Source organism: Callorhinus ursinus, unplaced genomic scaffold (assembly GCF_003265705.2).
Source record: "Callorhinus ursinus isolate GAN/ISIS: 27379988/994484 unplaced genomic scaffold, GSC_fseal_2.0 scaffold19, whole genome shotgun sequence".
NCBI lineage: Eukaryota > Metazoa > Chordata > Mammalia > Carnivora > Otariidae > Callorhinus > Callorhinus ursinus.
This window is the reverse complement of record NW_027397081.1, coordinates 36,324,317-36,346,044: the sequence shown is the minus strand read 5'-3', so window position 1 is coordinate 36,346,044 and position 21,728 is coordinate 36,324,317.

Below are 21,728 nucleotides of genomic sequence, written 5' to 3'. Positions count from 1 at the left end.
ACCTATAACCACTAAGGAAATTGAAGCAGTCATCAAAAATCTCCCAACAAACAAAAGCCCAGGGCCAGATGGCTTCCCAGGGGAATTCTACCAAACATTTAAAGAAGAGTTAATACCTATTCTCCTGAAACTCTTCCAAAAAATAGAAATGGAAGGAAAACTTCCAAACTCGTTTTATGAGTCCACCATTACCTTGATCCCCAAACCAGACAAAGACCCCATCAAAAAGGAGAATTACAGACCAATATCCTTGATGAACATGGATGCAACAATTCTCACCAAAGTACTAGCCAATAGGATCCAACAGTACATTAAAAGGATTATTCACCATGACCAAGTGGGATTTATCCCTGGGCTGCTAGGCTGGTTCAACATCTGCAAATCAATCAACGTGATACAATACATTAACAAAAGAAAGAACAAGCATCATATGATCCTCTCAATAGATGCAGAGAAAGCATTTGACAAAGTACAGCATCCTTTCTTGATGAAAACTCTTCAGAGTATAGGGATAGAGGGTACATACCTCAATATCATAAAAGCCATCTATGAAAAGCCTAGAGCGAATATCATTCTCAATGGGGAAAAACTGATAGCTTTCCCCCTAAGGTCAGGAATGCGGCGGGGATGACCACTCTCACCACTGCTATTCAACATATTATTAGAAGTCCTTGCCACAGCAATCAGACAACAAAAAGAAATCAAAGGCATCCAAATCGGCCAAGAGGAAGTCAAACTCTCACTCTTTGCAGATGATATGATACTGTATGTGGAAAACCCAAAAGACTCCACCCCAAAACTGCTAGAACTCATACAGGAATTCAGTCAAGTAGCAGGATAGAAAATCAATGCACAGATATCAGTGCCATTCCTATACTGCAACAAGACAGAAGAGAGACAATTCAAGGAGTCGATCCCATTTACAATTGCACCCAAAAACCATAAGATACCTAGGAATAAATTTAACCAAAGAGGCAAAGGATCTGTACTCAGAAAACTATAAAATACTCAGGAAAGAAATTGAAGAAGACACAAAGAAATGGAAAAACTTTCCATGCTCATGGACTGGAAGAACAAACATTGTGAAGATGTCCATGCTACCTAGAGCAATCTACACATTCAATGCCATCCCCAACAAAATACCATCCACTTTTCAAAGAAATGGAACAAAGAATCCTAAAATTTGTATCGAACCAGAAGAGACCCCGAATAGCCAGAGGAATGTTGAAAAAGAAAAGCAAAGCTGGCGGCATCACAATTCCGGACTTCCGGCTCTATTACAAAGCTGTCATCATCAAGACAGTCTGGTATTGGCACAAAAACAGACACATTGATCAATGGAACAAAATCGAGAGCCCAGTAATGGACCCTCAACTCTATGGTCAACTCATCTTTGACAAAGCAGGAAAGAATGTCCAATGGCAAAAAGACAGTCTCTTCAACAAATGCTGTTGGGAAAATTGGACAGCCACATGCAGAAGAATGAAACTGGACTATTTCCTTACACCACACACAAAAATAGACTCCAGATGGTTGAAAGACCTAAACGTGAGACAGGAGTCCATCAAAATCCTAAAGGAGACACAGGCAGCAACCTCTTTGACCTCAGCCGCAGCAACTTCTTCCTAGAAACATCGCCCAAGGCAAGGGAAGCCAGGGCAAAAATGAACTATTGGGATTTCAGCAAGATAAAAAGCTTTTGCACAGCAAAAGAAACAGTCCACAAAACCAAAAGACAACCGACAGAATGGGAGAAGATATTTGCAAATGACATATCAGATAAAGTGCTAGTATCCAAAATCTATAAAGAACTTATCAAACTCAACACCCAAAGAACAAATAATCCAGTCAAGAAATGGGCAGAAGACATTTTTCCAAAGAAGACATCCAAATGGCCAACAGACACATGAAAAAGTGCTCAACATCGCTCGGCATCAGGGAAATCCAAATCAAAACCTCAGTGAGATACCTCTTTACACCAGTCAGAATGGCTAAATTAACAAGTCAGGAAACGACAGATGTTGGCGGGGATGCGGAAAAAGGGGAACCCTCTACACTGTTGGTGGGAATGCAAGCTGGTGCATCCACTCTGGAAAACAGTATGGAGGTTCCTCAAACAGTTGAAAATATAGCTACCCTACGATCCAGCAATTGCACTACTGGGTATTTACCGCAAAGAGAAATGTAGGGATCCGAAGGGGTACGTGCACCCCAATGTTTATAGGAGCAATGTCCACAATAGCCAAAGTGTGGAAAGAGCCACGATGTCTATCGACAGATTAATGGATAAGGAGAAGTGGTATATATACACAATGGAATATTATGCAGCCATCAAAAGGAATGAGATCTTGCTATTTGCAATGACGTGGATGGAACTGGAGGGTGTTATGCTGAGTGCAATAAGTCAATCAGAGAAAGACATGTATCATATGACCTCACTGATATGAGGAATTCTTAATCTCAGGAACCAAACTGAGGGTTGCTGGTGTGGTGGGGGGTGGGAGGGATGGGGTGGCTTGGTGATAGACATTGGGTAGGGTATGTGCTATGGTGAGTGCTGTCAATTGTGCAAGACTGTTGAATCACAGATCTGTACTTCTGAAACAAATAATGCAACATATGTTAAGAAAAAAGAAAAAGAAGAAGATAGCAGGTGGGAAAGAATGAAGGGGAGTAATTCGGAGGGGAGACGAACCATGAGAGACGATGGACTCTGAAAAACAAACTGAGGGTTCTAGAGGGGAGGAGGGTGGGGGGATGGGTTAGCCTGGTTATGGCTATTAAAGAGGGCACATTCTGCATGGAGCACTGGGTGTTATGCACAAACAATGAATCATGGAACTCTACATCAAAAACTAATAATGTAATGTATGGTGATTAACATAACAATAAAAAAATTTAAAAAAAATTTTCTGCTCTTCTTGAATGTATGGGCATTCATATAGTCATTCTGAAGTTGTTGGGTTGTTTTTGTTTTTATTTTAATACTCTGAGGACTGAGGTCTTTGTGGTATCTTATATGTGGTGGTAAACAGACCAGGTCACTTTGGATTCTGTAACTCATGGGTTCACTTTGTTGTCTTTGCTATCTCACGGATTATCTAACTGTTGAATAAAATTATAAATATGTTAATATAAGTTTTTTCCAATAAAATAACAAATGTTACATAAAAAATAAACAAACAAACAGAAAAGCTTGTTCTTTCTCCATATCTCTCTGGCAAAGTACTCCCCTGCTTCTGAGGCACTGTACTACTCCAATCCATGGATTGTCTTCCTTGAATAAAGACTATCAAACTCATTACTGAATTGTTTTAATTTTGTCATTTCACAGTTTTGGCGATGAAATGTCATCTGAAGATTTTGTGGACTGCTCCTAGATGCAGGTGAAGCTACCCACAGAGCCCTTTTGGTTTTCTTTCTCTTTGGCCACAAAGAAGATCTCTGGAAAGTTTCTCTCAAGTTGAGTTCTGCTTATTTTGCATTCTGAGCTCTTCAAGTTTATTTATTCTAATCTTTCTGGAAGTAAAATTGGAGTGCAGGAGACTCCAGATTTTTCAGGGTGAGACTTAGCAGACCACATTTGTGTTTGTGTCCAGTTTCATCTACAAGGCAAGTACATTTGGAGGTCTGACATGTGTCAGGTACTGTGCTCAGGCGGACAGAAATAGTTAAGTCTGGTTGAATGTGGAAGGATTGTTTCATCAAGGAAAACATAACAAGAACCCTCAATCTAAAAAGAGAGGTAAGTCCACAGCATAAACCACTGGGAGTCTTGGGGAAATGAAGTAAAACAAACAAAAAATTTGAACTTTTTTTGACCAATGATACATCAAAATCTAAGTAAGCACAAGTTCAAAATCTTCTCATGAAAGGAATAATAGATTTATTATGAATGGGAATCTTAGAAGTCAAACCCACAAAATTGGTGGGCACAAGTTAAGCACTTAAAAGCTGTTAGATGCTCACCTCTTTACTTTAAGACTCCCATTGTAAGATAAGTTCTTCACAGAACAAGTTAGGTTTACATTAGGTTACCCACCCACCTCAGGAAATTTCTGTATACTGAGGTACACTGTAAAATATCACAAAATCTCCACCCCAGTGTCATATTCCTCCTAGTTATTTATTTGGTTCTAAGAAACCCAAGGCTTAGCTAATAAAATGATATCCTCAAGTTGCAAAGAATCAAGAATGTTACTTTCTGGCACAACAGTTTTTTTTTTTTATGTCTAAGAACTGTCATCCTGGTAACTGAAGATATCTATAAAAATGGCAAAAATCTTACTAAATGACCTAGAATTACAATGACCATTATGTACAATGTTTTAACTAGACAAGATTATTTATTTAAAGTGTACACTTGGAAGTGAGGGTTCACAAATTAAGGAAACAGAATAAGATACCTATTTTGAGGGGAGCCTGGGTGGCTCAGTTGTTAAGCGTCTGCCTTTGGCTCAGGTCATGATCCCAGGGTCCTGGGATTGAGCCCCGCTTTGGGCTCCCTGCTCAACAGGAAGTCTGCTTCTCCCTCTCCCACTCCCCCTGCTTGTGTTCCCTCTCTCACTGTGTCTGTCTCTGGCAAAAAAATAAATAAAATCTTAAAACAGTCAGGAGTTGGCCAAGTTGAAAGCTGATATTCTGAAACTGATTAGAAGGAACTTCTTTGTTTTTTAAGGCATTCTATCCTAAGTTAAATGAAACTGTGTACCCAGAGGGAAAGAAAAACATCCCAAAGACAAACAGTTCTAAATTTAGAACAAGGAATCTTCTGATTTCTCTTTTAGTTGAAGATATTTATGATATAAAGAGGCAAACTGAAGATAATGGAGTTGAATGGGTAGGTCAGCCCCTTAATATCATTTAGGTTGTAACCCAATTATTCTTTTAGTAATTAAAAACTGTCCTTGTCTTATACATTGAGTCTTTATAGAACATAAATGCAGCTATAGAAGCAATTCAAAGCCCACTTATCTTTCTTAAAATTTTTAATTCCTGTATAGTTAACATACAGTGTAATAGTTTCAGGTGCACAATATAGCGATTCAACAACTCCATACATCACCCAGTGCTCATCACCATTGTATTCCTTAACCCCTATCACTTATTTCACTCAACACCCCCCACCACACTCTCCCCTTTGGTGACCATCAATTTGTTCTCTATAGTTAAGAATCTGTTTCTTGGTTTGTCTTTCTCCCTCTTTTTTTTCTTTGCTTGTTTGTTTTGTTTCTTAAATTCCACATATGAGTGAAATCAGATGATATTTCTCTTTCTCTTACTTATTTAGCTTAGCATTGTACTCTCTAGCTCCATCCATGCCATTGCAAGTGGCAAGATTTCATATATTTTTTTTTATGGCTGAATAACGTTTTATTGTATATATCTTTATCTTCTTTATCCATTCATCTGTCCATGGTCATATGGGCTGCTTCCATAATTTGGCTATTGAAAATAATGCTGCTATAAACACAAGGGTGCATGTATCCTTTGAATTAGTGTCTTCGTATTTTGGGGTAAATACCCAGTAGTGTGATTATTGGATTGTAAGGTAGTTCTATCTTGAAAAATTTTTAGGAATCTCCATACTGTTTTCCACAGTGGCTGCACCAGTTTGCATTCCCACCAACAGTGCAAGAGGGTTTCCTTATCCCCACATCCTTGCTAACACTTGTTTCCTGAGTTTTCTTTTTTTTTTTTTTAAGATTTTATTTATTTATTTGTCAGAGAGAGAGAGAGAGAAAGCGCAAGCAGGGAGAGTGGCAGGCAGAGGGAGAAGCAGGCTCCCCACTAAGCAAGGAACCTGATGGGGGACTCGATCCTAGGACCCTGGGATCATGACCTGAGCCAAAGGCAGATGCTTAACTGACTGAGCCACCCAGACGTGCCTGTTTCTTGAGTATTTTATTTTAGCCATCTGACAGATGTGAAGTGGTATTTCTTTGTGTTTTGATTTGCATTTCCCTGATGATGAGTGATGTTGAGCATCTTTTCGTCTCTGTTGGCCACCTGAATTTCTTCTTTGGAGAAATGTCTGTTCATGTCTTCTGCCCAGTTTTGATTGGGTTATCTGTTTTTTAGGTATTGAGTTGTATAAAATATTTATACATTTTGAATACTAACCCTTTATCAAATATGTCCTTTGCAAATGTCTTCTCTCATTCACTAGGTTGCCTTTTAATTCTCTTGATTATTTTCGTCACTATGTAGAAGTTTTTTTTTTTTTTGCTGGTTTGTTTGTTTTTGTTTTTGGATGTATTCCCAATAGTTCTGTTCTATTGATATATGTGTTTATTTTTGTGCTAGTACCATACTGTTTTGATCACTACAGCTTTGTAACGTAACTTGAAGTCTGGTCCTGTGATGCCTCCAACTTTGCTTTTCTTTTCCAAGATTGTTTTGGCTATTCAGCATCTCTTGTAGTTCCATACAAATTTTAGGATTATTTTTTTCTGGTTCTGTTGGAAATACTTTTGGTATTTTGATATGGATTGCAAAAATCTGTAGATTACTTTGGGTAGCATAGACATTTTAATATTTGTTCTTCCAATCCAGGAACATGGAATGTGTTTCCATTTCTTTGCATCTTCTTCAATTTCTTTCATCAGTAGTTTATAGTTTTCAGATACAGGTTTTTCACCTCTTTTGTTAGGTTTATCCCTATGCATCTTATTATTTTTTGTGCAATTGTAAATAGGATTGTTTTCTTAGTTTCTCTTTCTGTTACTTTATATTGGCGTATAGAAATGCAACAGATTTCTGTACATTGATTTTGTATCCTGCCACTTTATTGAATTCATTTATCAGTTCTAGTAGTTTTTTTTGGTGGAGTTTTTAGGGTTTTCTCTAGTATCATGTCATCTGCAAATAGTGGAAGTTTTTTGGTTGCTTTTTATTTCCTTTTGTAGTCTGATTGCTGTGGGCAGGACTTCCAGTACTATGTTGATTACAAGTGGTCATAGTGGGCATCCTTGTGTTGTTCCTGACTTTAGGGGAAATGCCCTCAGTTTTTCCTCATTGAGTATGTTGCTCACTGTCAGTTTTTTTATATAAGGCTTTTATTATGTTGAGGTATGTTCCCTCTAAACCTACTCTGTTGAGGGTTTTTTTTATCATGAATGGATATTGTATTTTGTCAAATGCTTTTTCTGCATCTATTGAAATTATCATATAGTTTTTATCCTTTCTCTTATTGATGTGATATATCACATTGATTGAATCAATAGGATTCAATCCCATTGAATCCTGGGAATAAATCCCACTGATTGTGGTGAGTGATTTTTTTAAATCTATTGTTGGATTCAGTTTGCTAGTATTGTGTTAAGTATTTTTGCATCTATGCTCATCAGAGATACTGGCCTGTAGTTCTCTTTTTCTGTCAACACCCCTCCCCCACAAATCCTTTTTACAAATCCCAAACTTCCCTTATTTATCTCAAAAGACTTGTAGCTATTGTGAAAATTTGAATTTAGGAAACAAAAATTTTTTTTAGAGGAACTTGCATTTTTTCCCTGTGACTTTGAGATTAAATATTCTACCTGGTCTTCTCTAGAAACACTTATCTAGCCACCTCTTTGAAATTCACACTTTAGGGAAGTAATTATCAGGGAAAAAAAGGAAGGTTATTTGGAACCTAGGTGAAAGAAATATCCTAAAGGTCTTCTCCACAAATACCAGTAAAACGTTCACGCAATCTGAGCAGATAAACTTAACTTATTCCATCTCCTAGGAACACAATTTGGATCCAACTGTTCTTTTACAAATTAGTGAGTTTTGCATTATTGTGCCTGTCACAGGGTTAAAATTTTAAAACAAATCCTATAAGATCTTTTTGTCTGTATGTTTGTGTATGCCTACGTATGTGTGTTATTAATGTGTTTTTTCCTATTTCCAGATGGTATTGCCAAAATTAATTTATGAAGAGCTCTATTTAATTGGCTTAAAGAAAATTAAATGTTTATGTAAATCAAATATACTCTCAGAAATATAGAAACTAAGCAAATGTTTTTTAAGTTCACATGATCTAGGATAATCTTTGGTAAGCAAAAGCTAGTTTGTTAATTGATTTAATTTAACAGGCTTGTCTTTAGAGTTACAAGCATTAAATATAATGCAGACATAAACTTTTATTCTACCTAGGCTTATGAAAAGTCAAATACTCATGCTTTCTCGGTTACAGTTTGTCAGCAAGAAAGATAATTTAGGGTGATATTTAGCTATTTAGTGTCTTATGAAACATTCACAAGTAATCTAATCATAATTATCAAAATGAAGTAAATTAAACAGATATAAGATTAATATTTATAGATAAGAAGTTTGGTGACAAACTTCTCTCTGAGTTTTGTTTCTCCAGACCAACTAAGCCCTCTCTCCATTGTGTCAGACTCTCTAACCCTGACCCTGCAAATCAATATCCCTGCCTTTAGCTAACAACTCCAAAGTCAGGAAACTTTGTATCTCAGCTCTGTAATAGAAAGACAAATCAGAAAAATAATGTCTGTGTGAGATACAGACCCTTAGATCTTCAGTGGCTTCTAGGCTTGTAATTTTTCTAATTTGAAGCTTTGTCCGATCACTCTGAACTCCTATCCCAATGCCATGAGAAGACCTCTTTTGGCAGTACCACGTATGCTCCTCCAGGTTTATCTTTATGTAAGGAGTAACACCCCCTCATGCATGGCCAGCTCAATGTTTAAATAGATGGAAAATGATCAGAAGCTGTGATCTGAGCTGCCTAGTGTCATCTTTGACTGTCCACAACCAAACTGAGACTTTATGTTGGGTTGTACCTATCAGCCTCCATTACATTCTCAAATGGGAATTACGAGGAGGCATTGATGATTCAAAAGTCACTTCTTTTGGCAGATCTTTCTCCCCTGACTCGGAGTAAATATAAATAAGACTGTGATCAGGAACTTCTAACTCTTGACAATATCACAGAACCTACTTCTAAAGCAATAGTTGCCCAACAACAATTCCTAGACTTTCTAGCCAGAGTTGTTTTTGATGATATGATAACCCTTAATTATCTTTTAGCTGTGCAAAAGGATGTATGTGATGTGACCGATACCGCTTGCTGCACTGGGACTAACAATTCTGAGGAAATTAACAGTCAGCTACATAAAATCACTAAACAAGCCACATTGCTTAAGAAAGTGACTCCTTTGATGGGATCATTCTTTGATCTATTTTATCTACATTTGTCTGGGTCATGGGTACCAAGGCTTCAGAGATCCCTCCAAACATTGGGTATTATTCTGCTTATGGTCAGTCTAATAGTCTCTCTGATGTGCTGCGTTCTCTCAAAACCTTTATATCATGTGTGTAGCCATTGACAACCAGACAAACGATCTCCCTTTGCCAAGGCCCCAAATGGGATGAATGAAATGGCCAAGTGAAGGGACCCCAACCTTGATATCCTCACCTATCATTTCCAATTGGAGATCTAACCTCCAACATCAACAAAAAACATTATTTCAGAGTGGTATGAATATCTTTAGCGGAATACATTTTTACTTTCTGGCACTGTAAGAAACTCCAGGCTCATTCTACATATTTCCTGTCCCAATTTTAGAATCATCCATTTAATAAGGAGCCCTGGTTCCTTTTATTAGAGAGAATTTGAAACCAATCTGTGGGCATACGTATACTCCTTGCTGCTGAGGCGTTATGACTTCTAGCCCTCTCAGGTAACAGAGGAAATACGTTGGGTGTACTGATCGATCTAACTATTATCTATCTATCTATCATCTATCTATCTATGTATCATCATTATCTACCTCTATCTATCATCTATATTTATTAATAAATATTTCTATATGTAATCCTCTATATTTATTAAGATGAACATGGGTTCATCTTGAGGTTTCCAACTTTAATGCAGTACCACTCGGATCACTTAGGTCTTTTGACCTTGCTTGTCTGTCTCCTCCCCTTCAAATGGTTAGAAATCTGGTTCCCACCATCTAAAATTTTTTTAACTATTCAGCTTTAATATCAGTATATAGCAGTATCAGAATTGTTAGCCACAGCCCATGGGAAGCAAGTTTATCAACTAGATCATAGTTCTTATCTCCTGTCCTTTTGACTTTAGTTTTCACCTTAGATTCCACTGTTTTCCAACATTACTTAGATCAATATTTTATTCATCATCCCACTTAGTGAGATTGTTTCTTATATTTGTAACACAGATTGTTTTGTCATTGTCTGCTTTCCGTCTTGACATTTTGGATCCTTCAAAATAATTTTTTGTGTAGATTAAAATTCACTCTGTGATGCAAAGTTCTATGACTTCTGACAAATGTATAGTATCATGTATTTACAATTACAGTATCATACAGAATATTTTCTCTTCCCTAAAAATTCCCCTGTATGTCACCTTTTGAATCTGATGCAATAACTACTCCAACTCTATTGTTTTATCTTTCCCAGAATGTATTTTGGACTCTTAACAGTACATAAACTTTCCATACTAGCTTCTTTCACTTAGAAATATGCATCTGAGATTTTTTTAAAAAGATTTGATTTATTTATTTTGAGAGAGAGAACAAAAGAGAGCATGAGCAGGGGAGGGATAGAGGGACAGGGAGAAGCAGACTCCCCACTGAGCAGGAAGCCTGATATGGGGCTCGATCCCAGGACCCCGGGTTCATGACCTCAGCCAAAGGCAGATGCTTAACTGACTGAGCCACCCAGGTGCCCCTATATACAGACCCTGAGATTTATCTATTTTTTTTTTGTAGTCTTTTGTAGTCCATGTCTTTTAATCCTTGAGTAATATTTTACTGTATGGATGTTCCATATTTTTTATCCATTCACCTATTAAAAGTCAGCTTGCCTTGCTTGCTTTAAATTTTGATGTTTATGAATAAAAATGCTATAAATATGCAGATTTTTGTGTAGGTATTCTTTATAAAATTGAAGAAGCTTTTTATTTGTAAGTTTATTGAGAATTTTTATCGTGAATAGGTGTTGTATTATCTCAAATGCCTTTTATGCATCAACTGATATAACCATATAACTTTTTTGGGCTTGTTAATTTGGTGGGTTATAATTCAAATGTTGAATCAGCTTTGTATCAAGGAAGTGATTATTGTTTACTTGTTTTCAATATCATTAATTTATCCTCATTTTTATTATTTCTTTTTCTTCTGCTTGTTTGAGACTTACATTCCACTTTTCAAAAATCTGGTTTCCTCAAAGAGAAGGTTAGATTATTGATTTTAGGTTTTTCTTCTTTTCTTTTTTTTACAGTTTTTCTTCTTTTCTAATATATACATTTAATGACATAAGATTTTCTCTAAAGATTTATTTCATTGTATCCCACAAACATTGATGGTTAAAATAATTTTCATTTGGTTAAAGATGTCTTTAAATTTCTTTGACCCATGGGTCATATAGAAGTTTGTTGTATACTTCTAAAATTGTTAAGTAACAATTTTCTGTCAATATTTCTATTTTTGATTTCTAGTTTAATTCCATTGTGGTCTCAGAAATCTACTTTATATGATTGCTATTGTTTTAACTTCATTAATGTGTTATTTAAAGACCAGAGTCTGTCTTAGTTTCATGTGAGCTAAAGAAGAATGTGTATTCTGATGTTATTGCATGAATTATTCTCTAAGTGTCAATTAGATCAAGATGTTTAGTGCTACTCAGGTAAGCTAGGTCTTTACTGATTTTCTGCCAGCTTAATCTATTGACTACTGACAGAAGCATGTTGAAATATCCTAGTTAATTTTTTCTATTCCTCTTTTTCAGTTGTATCATTTTTTGTTTGTTTGTTTGTTTGTTTTTCTCATGTACTTTGATGCTCTGCTGTTAGGAACATAAATGCTTAGAAATTTTATGTCTCTTTAACTATTGACTTTTAGCGATTATGTAATGCCACTCTTTATTTATTTTTCCTTATTCTGAAGACTGTTTTATCTAAGATTAATACATCTATTCCAGCTTTCTTTCTGATTAGGATTAGTATGGTATATATTTCTCCATCTCTTTACTTTTAACTTGTCAAAGATTTTATATTTAAAGTTTTTTTTTTAGCAACTAAAAATTAAAATAGTTGATTTAAACATCTACAGTGACAACTTTAATCTCTACTCTTGGCTCAGTACTGATGGAAGTAATCTGCTTAACAATCTTGGACACCTTAATGAGATACTTGAGGATTCTCATGTGGAAATAATCTCAACTCTTAGAGGCTTCATCACAAGTAGTTTTTCTAGTGATTCTCAGAACTTTGATAGACATCTAAACTGGTCCTTTCAATATGAAGTTTCTTTCCTTTGTTCTGCTAATCAAGTCAATACATGCTTCCTCTTGGTAATAGGAACTGAGCTAACTAGGACTTGAGTTGAAGATTTTTAACAAAAAATCTGGCCAAGAGTTTGGCTATGTGTCATATTTGCTGTACCTGTAGGTGCCAGGGGCCACAGATCACTCTTCTCCTTGTTTTTGTCTTCCCCCTAGATTTTGGTCATCCCTAAATACTCCTCTTCAGAGACAGTCTGTCTTGAAGTTCTTTCAGGTATACTCTGTAATTGTTGGTGTGATGCTTATGTGTGGCTGAAGGGAAACATTATATACCCTTACAATTAAATCTCTGTGTTTTAGTGGGCTTTGGGCCTAGGCTATGACTTTCACAAGTGTTTCTTAGCTTTGTTTCACCCGCCCCCCCCAAGTGAAAAAAGGAAGGAAAGGGTAGAGGGTGCTGGAACCAGAGAAATGTCCTTCTCCAAGGTGGGATCTTTTTCCCTGAACAGTACAATTTTGCTATAAAGAACAATATGGTGTGTTGCATAATAAATTCTTTTCTCTTTCCCCTGCCAGCACCAGAAAGGGATCTTTCTTGGCTCTTTATTATGAAAAGCTAATGGGTTCCTATAGGTAAAATCTACAAAAGTGTGAGGCCACCCTAAGACTACACTGCTCAGTTTCTCCTTCTCAAGTTTATCTACACTCACCCTTCACCATTTCATGATAATTACCACTTAAATGCTTGTTTCCAGCTCTTGGCTCCACAGCTTCTACTCCAGCTAACATAATGTTGGTTGTGACTTCAGATTTGCTCATCTGTCCAGTTTTCACTGTTGGTTTGTCTTGCAATCTCAGTTCTCTGGGAGGTGAGAAAAAAAGTTGGTTTTTGTTTTTTTCAGCTTTTTCTTATGTAAAATTGCACTAGTGACTTCCAAGCTTTTAATGTGTCAGAGCTGGAACTAGTTATTTTATGAAGAGTTATGGGTAGATATCTGAACCAAGTACACTACATTTGAGGTTGATGTTCAAATTTTTATGCCCGCTCATCATTTCTTTATTTTTCAATAAACCTATGAACTCAAGGCTCTGGAGTATACCAACTCAGCTGCAAATATGGCCCTGCCTCTGTTAAACTTACAATCCTAGCAGGAAAGATATAAAAAGTTATAATAAATTGTTTTGACTATTATTTAAATATTGTGCACAAGAGTATATAACAAAGGAAATTGTATTTTCTAGAGTGTCACTTTCTAGATGAAGCAACAGTTTAGTTGAGATTTGACAAATGATAGGAGTTTTTCTGTCAAAACTTTACTTTAAAATAAGAACAAGGGCGCCTGGGTGGCTCAGTTGGTTAAGCGACTGCCTTCGGCTCAGGTCATGATCCTGGAGTCCCGGGATCGAGTCCCGCATCGGGCTCCCTGCTCAGCAGGGAGTCTGCTTCTCCCTCTGACCCTCTTCCTTCTCGTGCTTTCTATCTCTCATTCTCTCTCTCAAATAAATAAATAAAATCTTTAAAAAAAAATAAGAACAAAAACCATTTTTTTTAATTGAAAAAGACCTAACCTGAAAAATCTAGACCTAGCAATTTCTTAAAATGCTTTAGTATAATGTGACATTAAATGACCGGTCTTTACTGGTTGTTTTCATAAACTTCTTGCATCAGAAAGCATGTGAATGCAATTTTTCATCTCCCCCCACCCCCAGTCTGAGGTATAGAAGAGGGGGAAATATTAATAAGTTCATGTACCGCCTTGTGCTTTTTGATTGTTGATGTAGGTCACAGTCAAGTTACTTCAACCAAAGGAAAAGTTAAACATTTCTTCTAGAAGTTTAAATTATCTAAAAAAAAAAATCAGTAAAACTTAAACTTGTTTACTGTTACATACATAGTGAGATATTTTTTTCAAATTTAAATTACTCAGAAAACAGCTCTGTAAATCTTTTTCTATATCTTCATTTTTCTGACATAAGTTTTTGTAATTTGTGAAAATTAGAAATTTTGGATACATATACTTAAGAAATTACATTGTATAATTTCTATCCTGGTTTAAGTCTTCAAAAAGTCTCTACATTTTTTGAGTCTTTTAAAGTTTCCATCAACTCCCCATTTAATAAAGCCTGTAGGGTACTTCTATTAATTTGGAAGTCATTGACAAAATATTGTGAGATGCTTTTCAAATAAAACAATACCATAGATCTTTTATTTCTTGTATGCTAATGATCTCTAACTTATTACCAACCTTACCTGACCCATCATTAACAATATTTATTCCTCTTTACATCATGTGTGGATTACTTTTGCTCACAGCTGGGATCTTGTATGATTTCCCCAGAGATGTTGCAATAGTTTCCATTTTTTTCATGAAAAACAAGGGCTCACAACTGTAGTAACTCAGGCCAATATGCTGTATATTTAGTGAAATATCTATAGCAATACATGTGAAATGAAGTAACTCTTATAGTCAGCTATAAGGTTTGGTATCTGAAACTTTTATTATTCATGTCTAGTTTTCGGGCACTTAAAATTTAGCTTTTCCTATTTTGAAGGCCCAGTGGTGTGATACTTTGTAATTTTTAAGTCATTTCCATGTACTTTGAATCATTAGCAATATGCATGTTAGAAAGAAAGATGTATAAATTAGTTTAGATTAATAACCTAGTTTGTACCCTTATGATTAAGAACCAGAACTTCAAAATCTATTGGAATTTTTTCATATATATTATATGGAAATAAATATTTGGTATGTTTCTAATATCAATATAGGGAAAATAGTTCACATACTGAATATTTGTAGTTTCAGCAGGATGAACACTTTATTTTTATTTATTTATTTTTTAGGATGACATTTTAAATATAAGAGAAAAATTTACCCTTATCATGGGGAGATACCTCAGTTTTTTGTATGTTGGTCTAACCACATCATTATCCTGCTACTTTATTTTTTTTGGTAAAGTTAATAATATTAAAAGAATAATTTTTTTAAAAAACTATGTCCTAGGATCATGTGCAAGCTAATGTTTTTTATGTGGAATTGGAAAAAATAAAGCATTTTCTAGGAATTCTGCTGGATTATGAGTTCATGATAGGTGACATGTATATTTGTTATTGAATCTAATGAGTGCTAGATTCTGAATGCAGCTCTGGAAATACAAAATTGGCTAATACTAACTCCTATACTTAAAAAGTTGAGCATCTATCTCATAGGGAAAGCAAACTCATACAGTACTAATCACACAGCACTAAAAATACCTTTAAAGAAGTTTGAGAAAAGTGCTAATGAAACCCAGAAAGAGAAAACTGAGTAGGGGCATTTCCCAGAGTGATATTTGGATTGGAGCTCCCCTTGGCCCCTTTCCTTTGAATTTCCTCAGAAAGCCAGTTAATTCATACCTAAGAATATCAAATGCCAAAATTTCATTATAATATCCCTTCACTTTGGCACTGTAAAAGGATGTTCACTGCTTGGGAGCATTGCCAAAAGACAAATAACTATAGAATAGTTCCCTTGGAAAATTTATGGCTGCTTTGGAGTCATGTTTTTTAAGGCTTTTTATCTTGCCAACTTCTTTCCCATTTTAACAATTTCTATTGTTTAGGAAACTATTTTGGGTAAAAAATTACACTTACTCAGAGCTGTGTAGTCACTAAACCCTTAAGGCTTACTTTTCTAATTTATTTTCTATTATTAACTGGGTCAGCTATAGTGCAGGCATTTTTAGAACCACCTGAAATGTCCCATGAAACAGTGCTCTTTTGAATGAGCAGTATCAGATTAGAATGATTTATTTTCTTTGAAAAAGTCTGATAATCTTAGTAGTAGTATAGGATTAATCGTAAGATTCCAGTTTTAACATTTGTTTATGTAAGTTCTGCCTGAGTTACAAGTGAGTAGAAAGAACAGAAGCAACTTTCATTTTCCATGTGAATTTAAAAAGAATGGAAACATAACTGAGGAGGATTTAAAAACAACCAAAATAAATGAACAAAACCCAACCAAGCAACACTGGTGATTAACTTTGAATATTCAGGATCTCTTGTAAGGAAAACAGAACGTAAGGGATTATATTTTGATTGGCCTACATTGGCCATCTAATGGCCTACAGTGTCATGACGTGACTGCAGGGAGGTTCATGATGTCAAGAGTTTAACTGTTCCTTCTGAATGTATTCGTTTCCAGTAACCAAATGGAAATGAAGTGGAAAAAAAAAGTAAACACAGGAGCTAAAAACCCAATTATTAATTTCAAACTGTGAAATTCCTATAAGCTTCTTTTCTTCTTTTCACTGATTTTATAATGGTTCACAATTTTCCTGTGTGGGACTTGTAATTCTGCTTTGCTCACCTAATTTAAACAGTACCATTTGACATTTTGGGGTTATCTAGTAATGGAGTCAGCCAGGCAGTCAACTTTAGTATTATGCATTTCATGACTGAAAGGAAAAAAAAAATTAAAAGACAGGCTGGCTTGGTTTAATTTCATTGGATATTAGCATTTTTCAAATGCAAAGCAGTATTAGTGATGGAAAGTAGGTTAAAACATGGCTAGTTTGCTAATAAGGAAAAGTACATTTTTTTTCCCAAAATGACAATGCTATTAAATGAAACTTCAATACATGCAAAGTAGCAAAATTCTTGGTCTTTATGAGTCTCTTGATTTCTAGTAATAGATTCATTAGGGGATGAGAGAAGCATAAAAAGATTATGGGTATTAAAATAGGTGATTTGTAAAAGAGTAAATAGCAACAGATTAAAAAGAGGCAAAAAGAGGTGGTATTCATATTCTCCTTGGGGAAGGAAGGGGAAGGAGAGGAAGTGAGTCTCAGAACAGTTTAAATGGGTAATAGGGCATGTTCAGAAGTGCTGTGCAGTGGCATTTAATGAAATTCTAAACTCTACCTCCTCTCATTAAGTTGATTCATGGAGTCAGTAACAGGGGAATAACGGGCAAGTGCAGCCTGCTGTGAAAATGACTACATGTCCCACATCCGTCAGTTTAACCACTGAAAAAAGGGGCCTAGAAAATGCAGTCTCTTACAGGTCTTCTTCATCTCCTTTCATGCTATTATTGCTCCAAGCTTTTCTGTGAGTTTAGTACCTGCTTGTTACCCTCACTACCTGAGTAGGCACTACATAAACCAGGACATTCCTCCTGAAAGGGCCAATATTCTCCTATTACTTTCTTTATTATCTTTTTCATGGACTCAAAATGGAACACAAGTTCACAAAGAAAGAGATGACATCAGCTTTCCTCTGGTGAAGTTGGGGGAGTGGTGATAAATTAGTGGCAGAAGAAAACTCGTAAACTGAGATGATTTTATCCTGTATACCAATTGCTTAAATAACACCTGAAGTAAGAGATTTAACGAAGCTAATATTTAACCTCTGAAATTCAAAGTTTTTTTTAATTTACCACCTTTTATTACTAAGCTTATCTATTTTCATCTAACAGTTGCTAAATGACACTATCCTTAGGAAATTACAAATTTATATGGTCAAGATCTTCTCAGTGAAGTAACCATGAATCCTAATCTCCTCCCCATTTTTTTTCCTGGCCTTAGAAAGAGATTAAGTACTCGTTCAGTTAACTGATTTATTTCCCCTCTTCAGGGCCACAAAAAAGAACTCTCTGAAAAAGAAAATGTAATGACCCAAGGTCCCTGTCTAAAAGAACATGGGGATTTATGAGATTGAACAGAAAGGATTTTCCTCTCATCCAATGAGCTGTTCTTGTTTCCAATGGCATTTCTTCCCAGGAATAGAGCTCCACATAACTTTTCCTGATGTCTTTACAATAATTTTAGGGAATATGCTTCTGGTAAAATTCATAAACAGCAGAATTTCTTGGGTGTATTTTTATGATATTTTTTAAAATAAGCAATTTGGAAGTATATTAAAAAAAGAATTTAACAGCATAGAATTGAAGAGATATAGATTTGCCTGAAGTTGTTCTCTTGAAATGGTCAAAACAATGAGGAGGGCACAAGGCAAAATTAGCCCTCATATTGGCAAGGATACTCATACTCACATATATTCCCCACATCAGTACGAAGTAGGGAGGCAGGCTAAAGTCCAGGACAATATCCTAGAGTGGATAGCAGAATGGTTATCCCAACTCAAGCAAAACTTTTATTAGATACCTATGGCTGTATTTCCCCAAACCTTAGCAGCTTAAACAAAAATATTTATATCTCATAGTTTCCATGGGTCAGGAATTTGGGAGTGGATTAATTTAGTTATTTGAGCTCACAACATGTACTTCCTTTCTTATGTTACCATGTGAATTTACCTCTATATTATCTACCTAAGGGAAAATCAGTGGCACTAGTAATCCGAAATCAATTAAAAATACATTATATATTGGAGGGAGGGCGGGGAGTAATTGCCACTTTAATTACGTCTGGTCAAATTGCAATTAGTTTGTGTTCCCTGAGAACACACCTGTTAAAAGAGATGGCCTAAATGAAGCAGTCAGGATGTGGGAACATAGATTGAATTTTCAAAGTTTCTTTAGAAAAACTACAATGATTTTAATACCTAAATAGTAGTCAAGATTAAATCCTCTCTGATTGTGATTAACTTGTAGGCAAAATTTTAATATACTATATGTGGTTTTACATCTTTATGCTTTTTCTATAACGTTGATAATGTAATTTCAGCATTGGTTAATTTTGAGTCTTAGTGTTGGAACATTAGAAAAAGAAGAAACTGATAAATTGGATTAGACAAGGGAGATAAAATGGAAGGCAAAGTATGACTAAAGATTTTGAAAGTGAAACCCCTGGAGAGATAAAGGAAGCTGAGGGAAAGTCAAGATGCCCTTTAGAACTATACTCCTATTAGGAGTAAGGGAGCTGAACCTTGTTAACAAGGGATCTGCTGATCTGTGCTTTGTTTCAATATGCGCCTTTGGGAAGCAGTTAGAATCTCTGAGCTATAGACTCAAAAAAGCATTTTGCATTTGAATGGAGGCTCATTCATTAATTTCACTCATTTAGCCAATATTTATGGGACATCTTTTGTATGTCAAAGGACTGTTATTATTTTTGGTCTATCACATTCATAATAACTACAACCAATTTATAAAATTATCCTGCTCTTTCTAAAAGTGATGAGATGACAAATAAAAATTAATTGCACATTGCCAATTAGTGTTAATTAAGATGTGTATAATATAAATTTCTCTTTGTAATGAGTGTGTCTTTATTTTAGTTTTATGAAAATGAAATGTATTTATAAAGTTTTCACATTAATGCTTGTGATCTTGTCCTCCAATTCTATTTCCTATAAGGTCTTCAATGTGAACTATTTTACCCAAAGTTTTGAGGAACGAAGTATAGGTTGAATACAGATACCTTTGAGCACGTGATTCCTCTACAAAAATATCCTTCCTTCTTCTTTGTTTTTTTTTTTTATTATTTTATCCTTCCTTCTTCTAGTACTTTGTCAAAGTTATTTTTTCATATAGGCAAATATGTTCCTGAAATTTAAATCAAATACTAGGCATACTCTATGTGAACCCAAGCTGAGTACATCCTTCTTGTTCATTGGCAATACAGCTACAGAGAATTCAGGCACCCTGAAAAGTTAGAGATAAGTGTTCACAAACTAGGTGAAGGTGTGAAGCTTAATGTTGAAACACTTATTAATTTCTCCAGGAAACAAATTTCTTCCTTTTTTTTTTGAATGATCTCCAAAATAAAAAAAGAGAAATCTCTGGTTTCCTCCTTTCTATCCATCACAACTGCTTGCTTGTGCGGGAGCCACTTGAGTCTTAATGAGACCAAACTTCCTCTTTGTGCTCTCTCTGAATTTTCATAGTATAGCAAAAATAGTCAATTTTACAAATTTCATTAATTTATTTGCCACATCTTCTTAGGTAAGTGTAATCAGGAAACCACCTTGAGCGCTGGATTTCTGTTGAAGCCATTTAAATGAAGAAACCATTTTAATGATTGATTTAAAGTACTCTAAGCTATTTAAAAAAAAACAACTTGTGCCCTTAGGTCAAATGCTTACAAACCAATTGATATACATGTGGTCAATATATAACTTGTCTTTAAAGTCTATAGAAAAGGAAGAATTGAATTCTTATTTGGAGGAAGAGAATTGGACTCTTATGGGAAATCTTAGGATGGATTTCCTACAAATTTTATACTATTTGGAAGCATATTGTAAATTATGTGGAAAATTGGGGAAGAGAAGTAAAAAAAAAAGTAACTACTTTTAAATTAGAAACCAGTTTAATATATTTCCAAATTAATTTCTAATTCCCAGGAAGGCTAATGTACTATTTATTTATAGGAAAAAAAGGAAAGTTATAGAAACAGTCATCCTTTTTCTTCCCCAGGATGAATTGTATTTGATGGTAAATCAATATATTGTGTATTGAAAATTATTAGAATGTCTCTCTCTCAAATTGTTTCATCATGAAGAACAAAAAAATTTATGAACTCACAGATGTGAGACAAAATTTATACCTGTTAAAATTGGTGATAATGTTTCAGATGTGGTTCAGTTTGAAGTAAAGCATGTCAAAATATCATAGATCAAATATATGGAAAATTAAGCTCATGGACATGGCCCTTCTTGTGTTTCTCTGTCATATGATATAATACATGAATACATTAAAAGTGAAGTAGAGTAGAAGTCAAACTTTCTCTCTGGTGAGTCATATCTTATTAAAAATTGCTAGATTCATTTTATATTAAGTGATTTGAAGTGTAAATCTATTGTTGTTTTGAAAATTTTCAGAGACCCATTTTATTTTTTGGATGTGGGAAGTATGGGAAATTCTGAGTTTAGAAATCTTTAGTATTTTTCTTTTCCATTTTGTTTATACACTCACATGCTACATTTAAAAGCAGGAGAAAAACCTTATGTCACAAGTCCTTTTGTATGAAAACCAAGTTTAAAAAAACAACTGTCTGCTACTGTATCTTGTCAAATGGCCAGTTACTTATCTTTTCTTTCACTTTGGGCACCAGAATCTTCTTTTTAGATATCAGTTGTGTCTATTCTGTACAAAATTTTTCCTTTCATTGCCTATAAGGCCCACATCACTGTTCTCCAGCCACATTGGCTTCTTTTCTGTCTGTGAAAGGTACCTGGAATATTCCTGCCTCTGGGTCTTTGCACTTGTTATTTCCACTGGTAAATCTTTTTCAACAAAAATTGTGTTGGCTAATTCCTCCACATTCATCAGGTATTTTTACCAATGTCACGGTGTATGTAAGGACTTCCTCAACTTCCCTATTTAGTAATTTTAGCCTCCCCCAGAACTCCTTACCTTTTCTTCCTCTTTTAATTTTTTGACTTAATTTCTTACCATTTATTTTAATTTATTTATTTTTTATTTTAGTTTATCTTATATTTTATTATTTTTTGAAGATTTTGTGTATTTATTGGACAGAGAAAGAGAGCGCAGGCTTGTGTGTGTGAGAGGTGGGCAGTGACCAGGGGAAGGGAT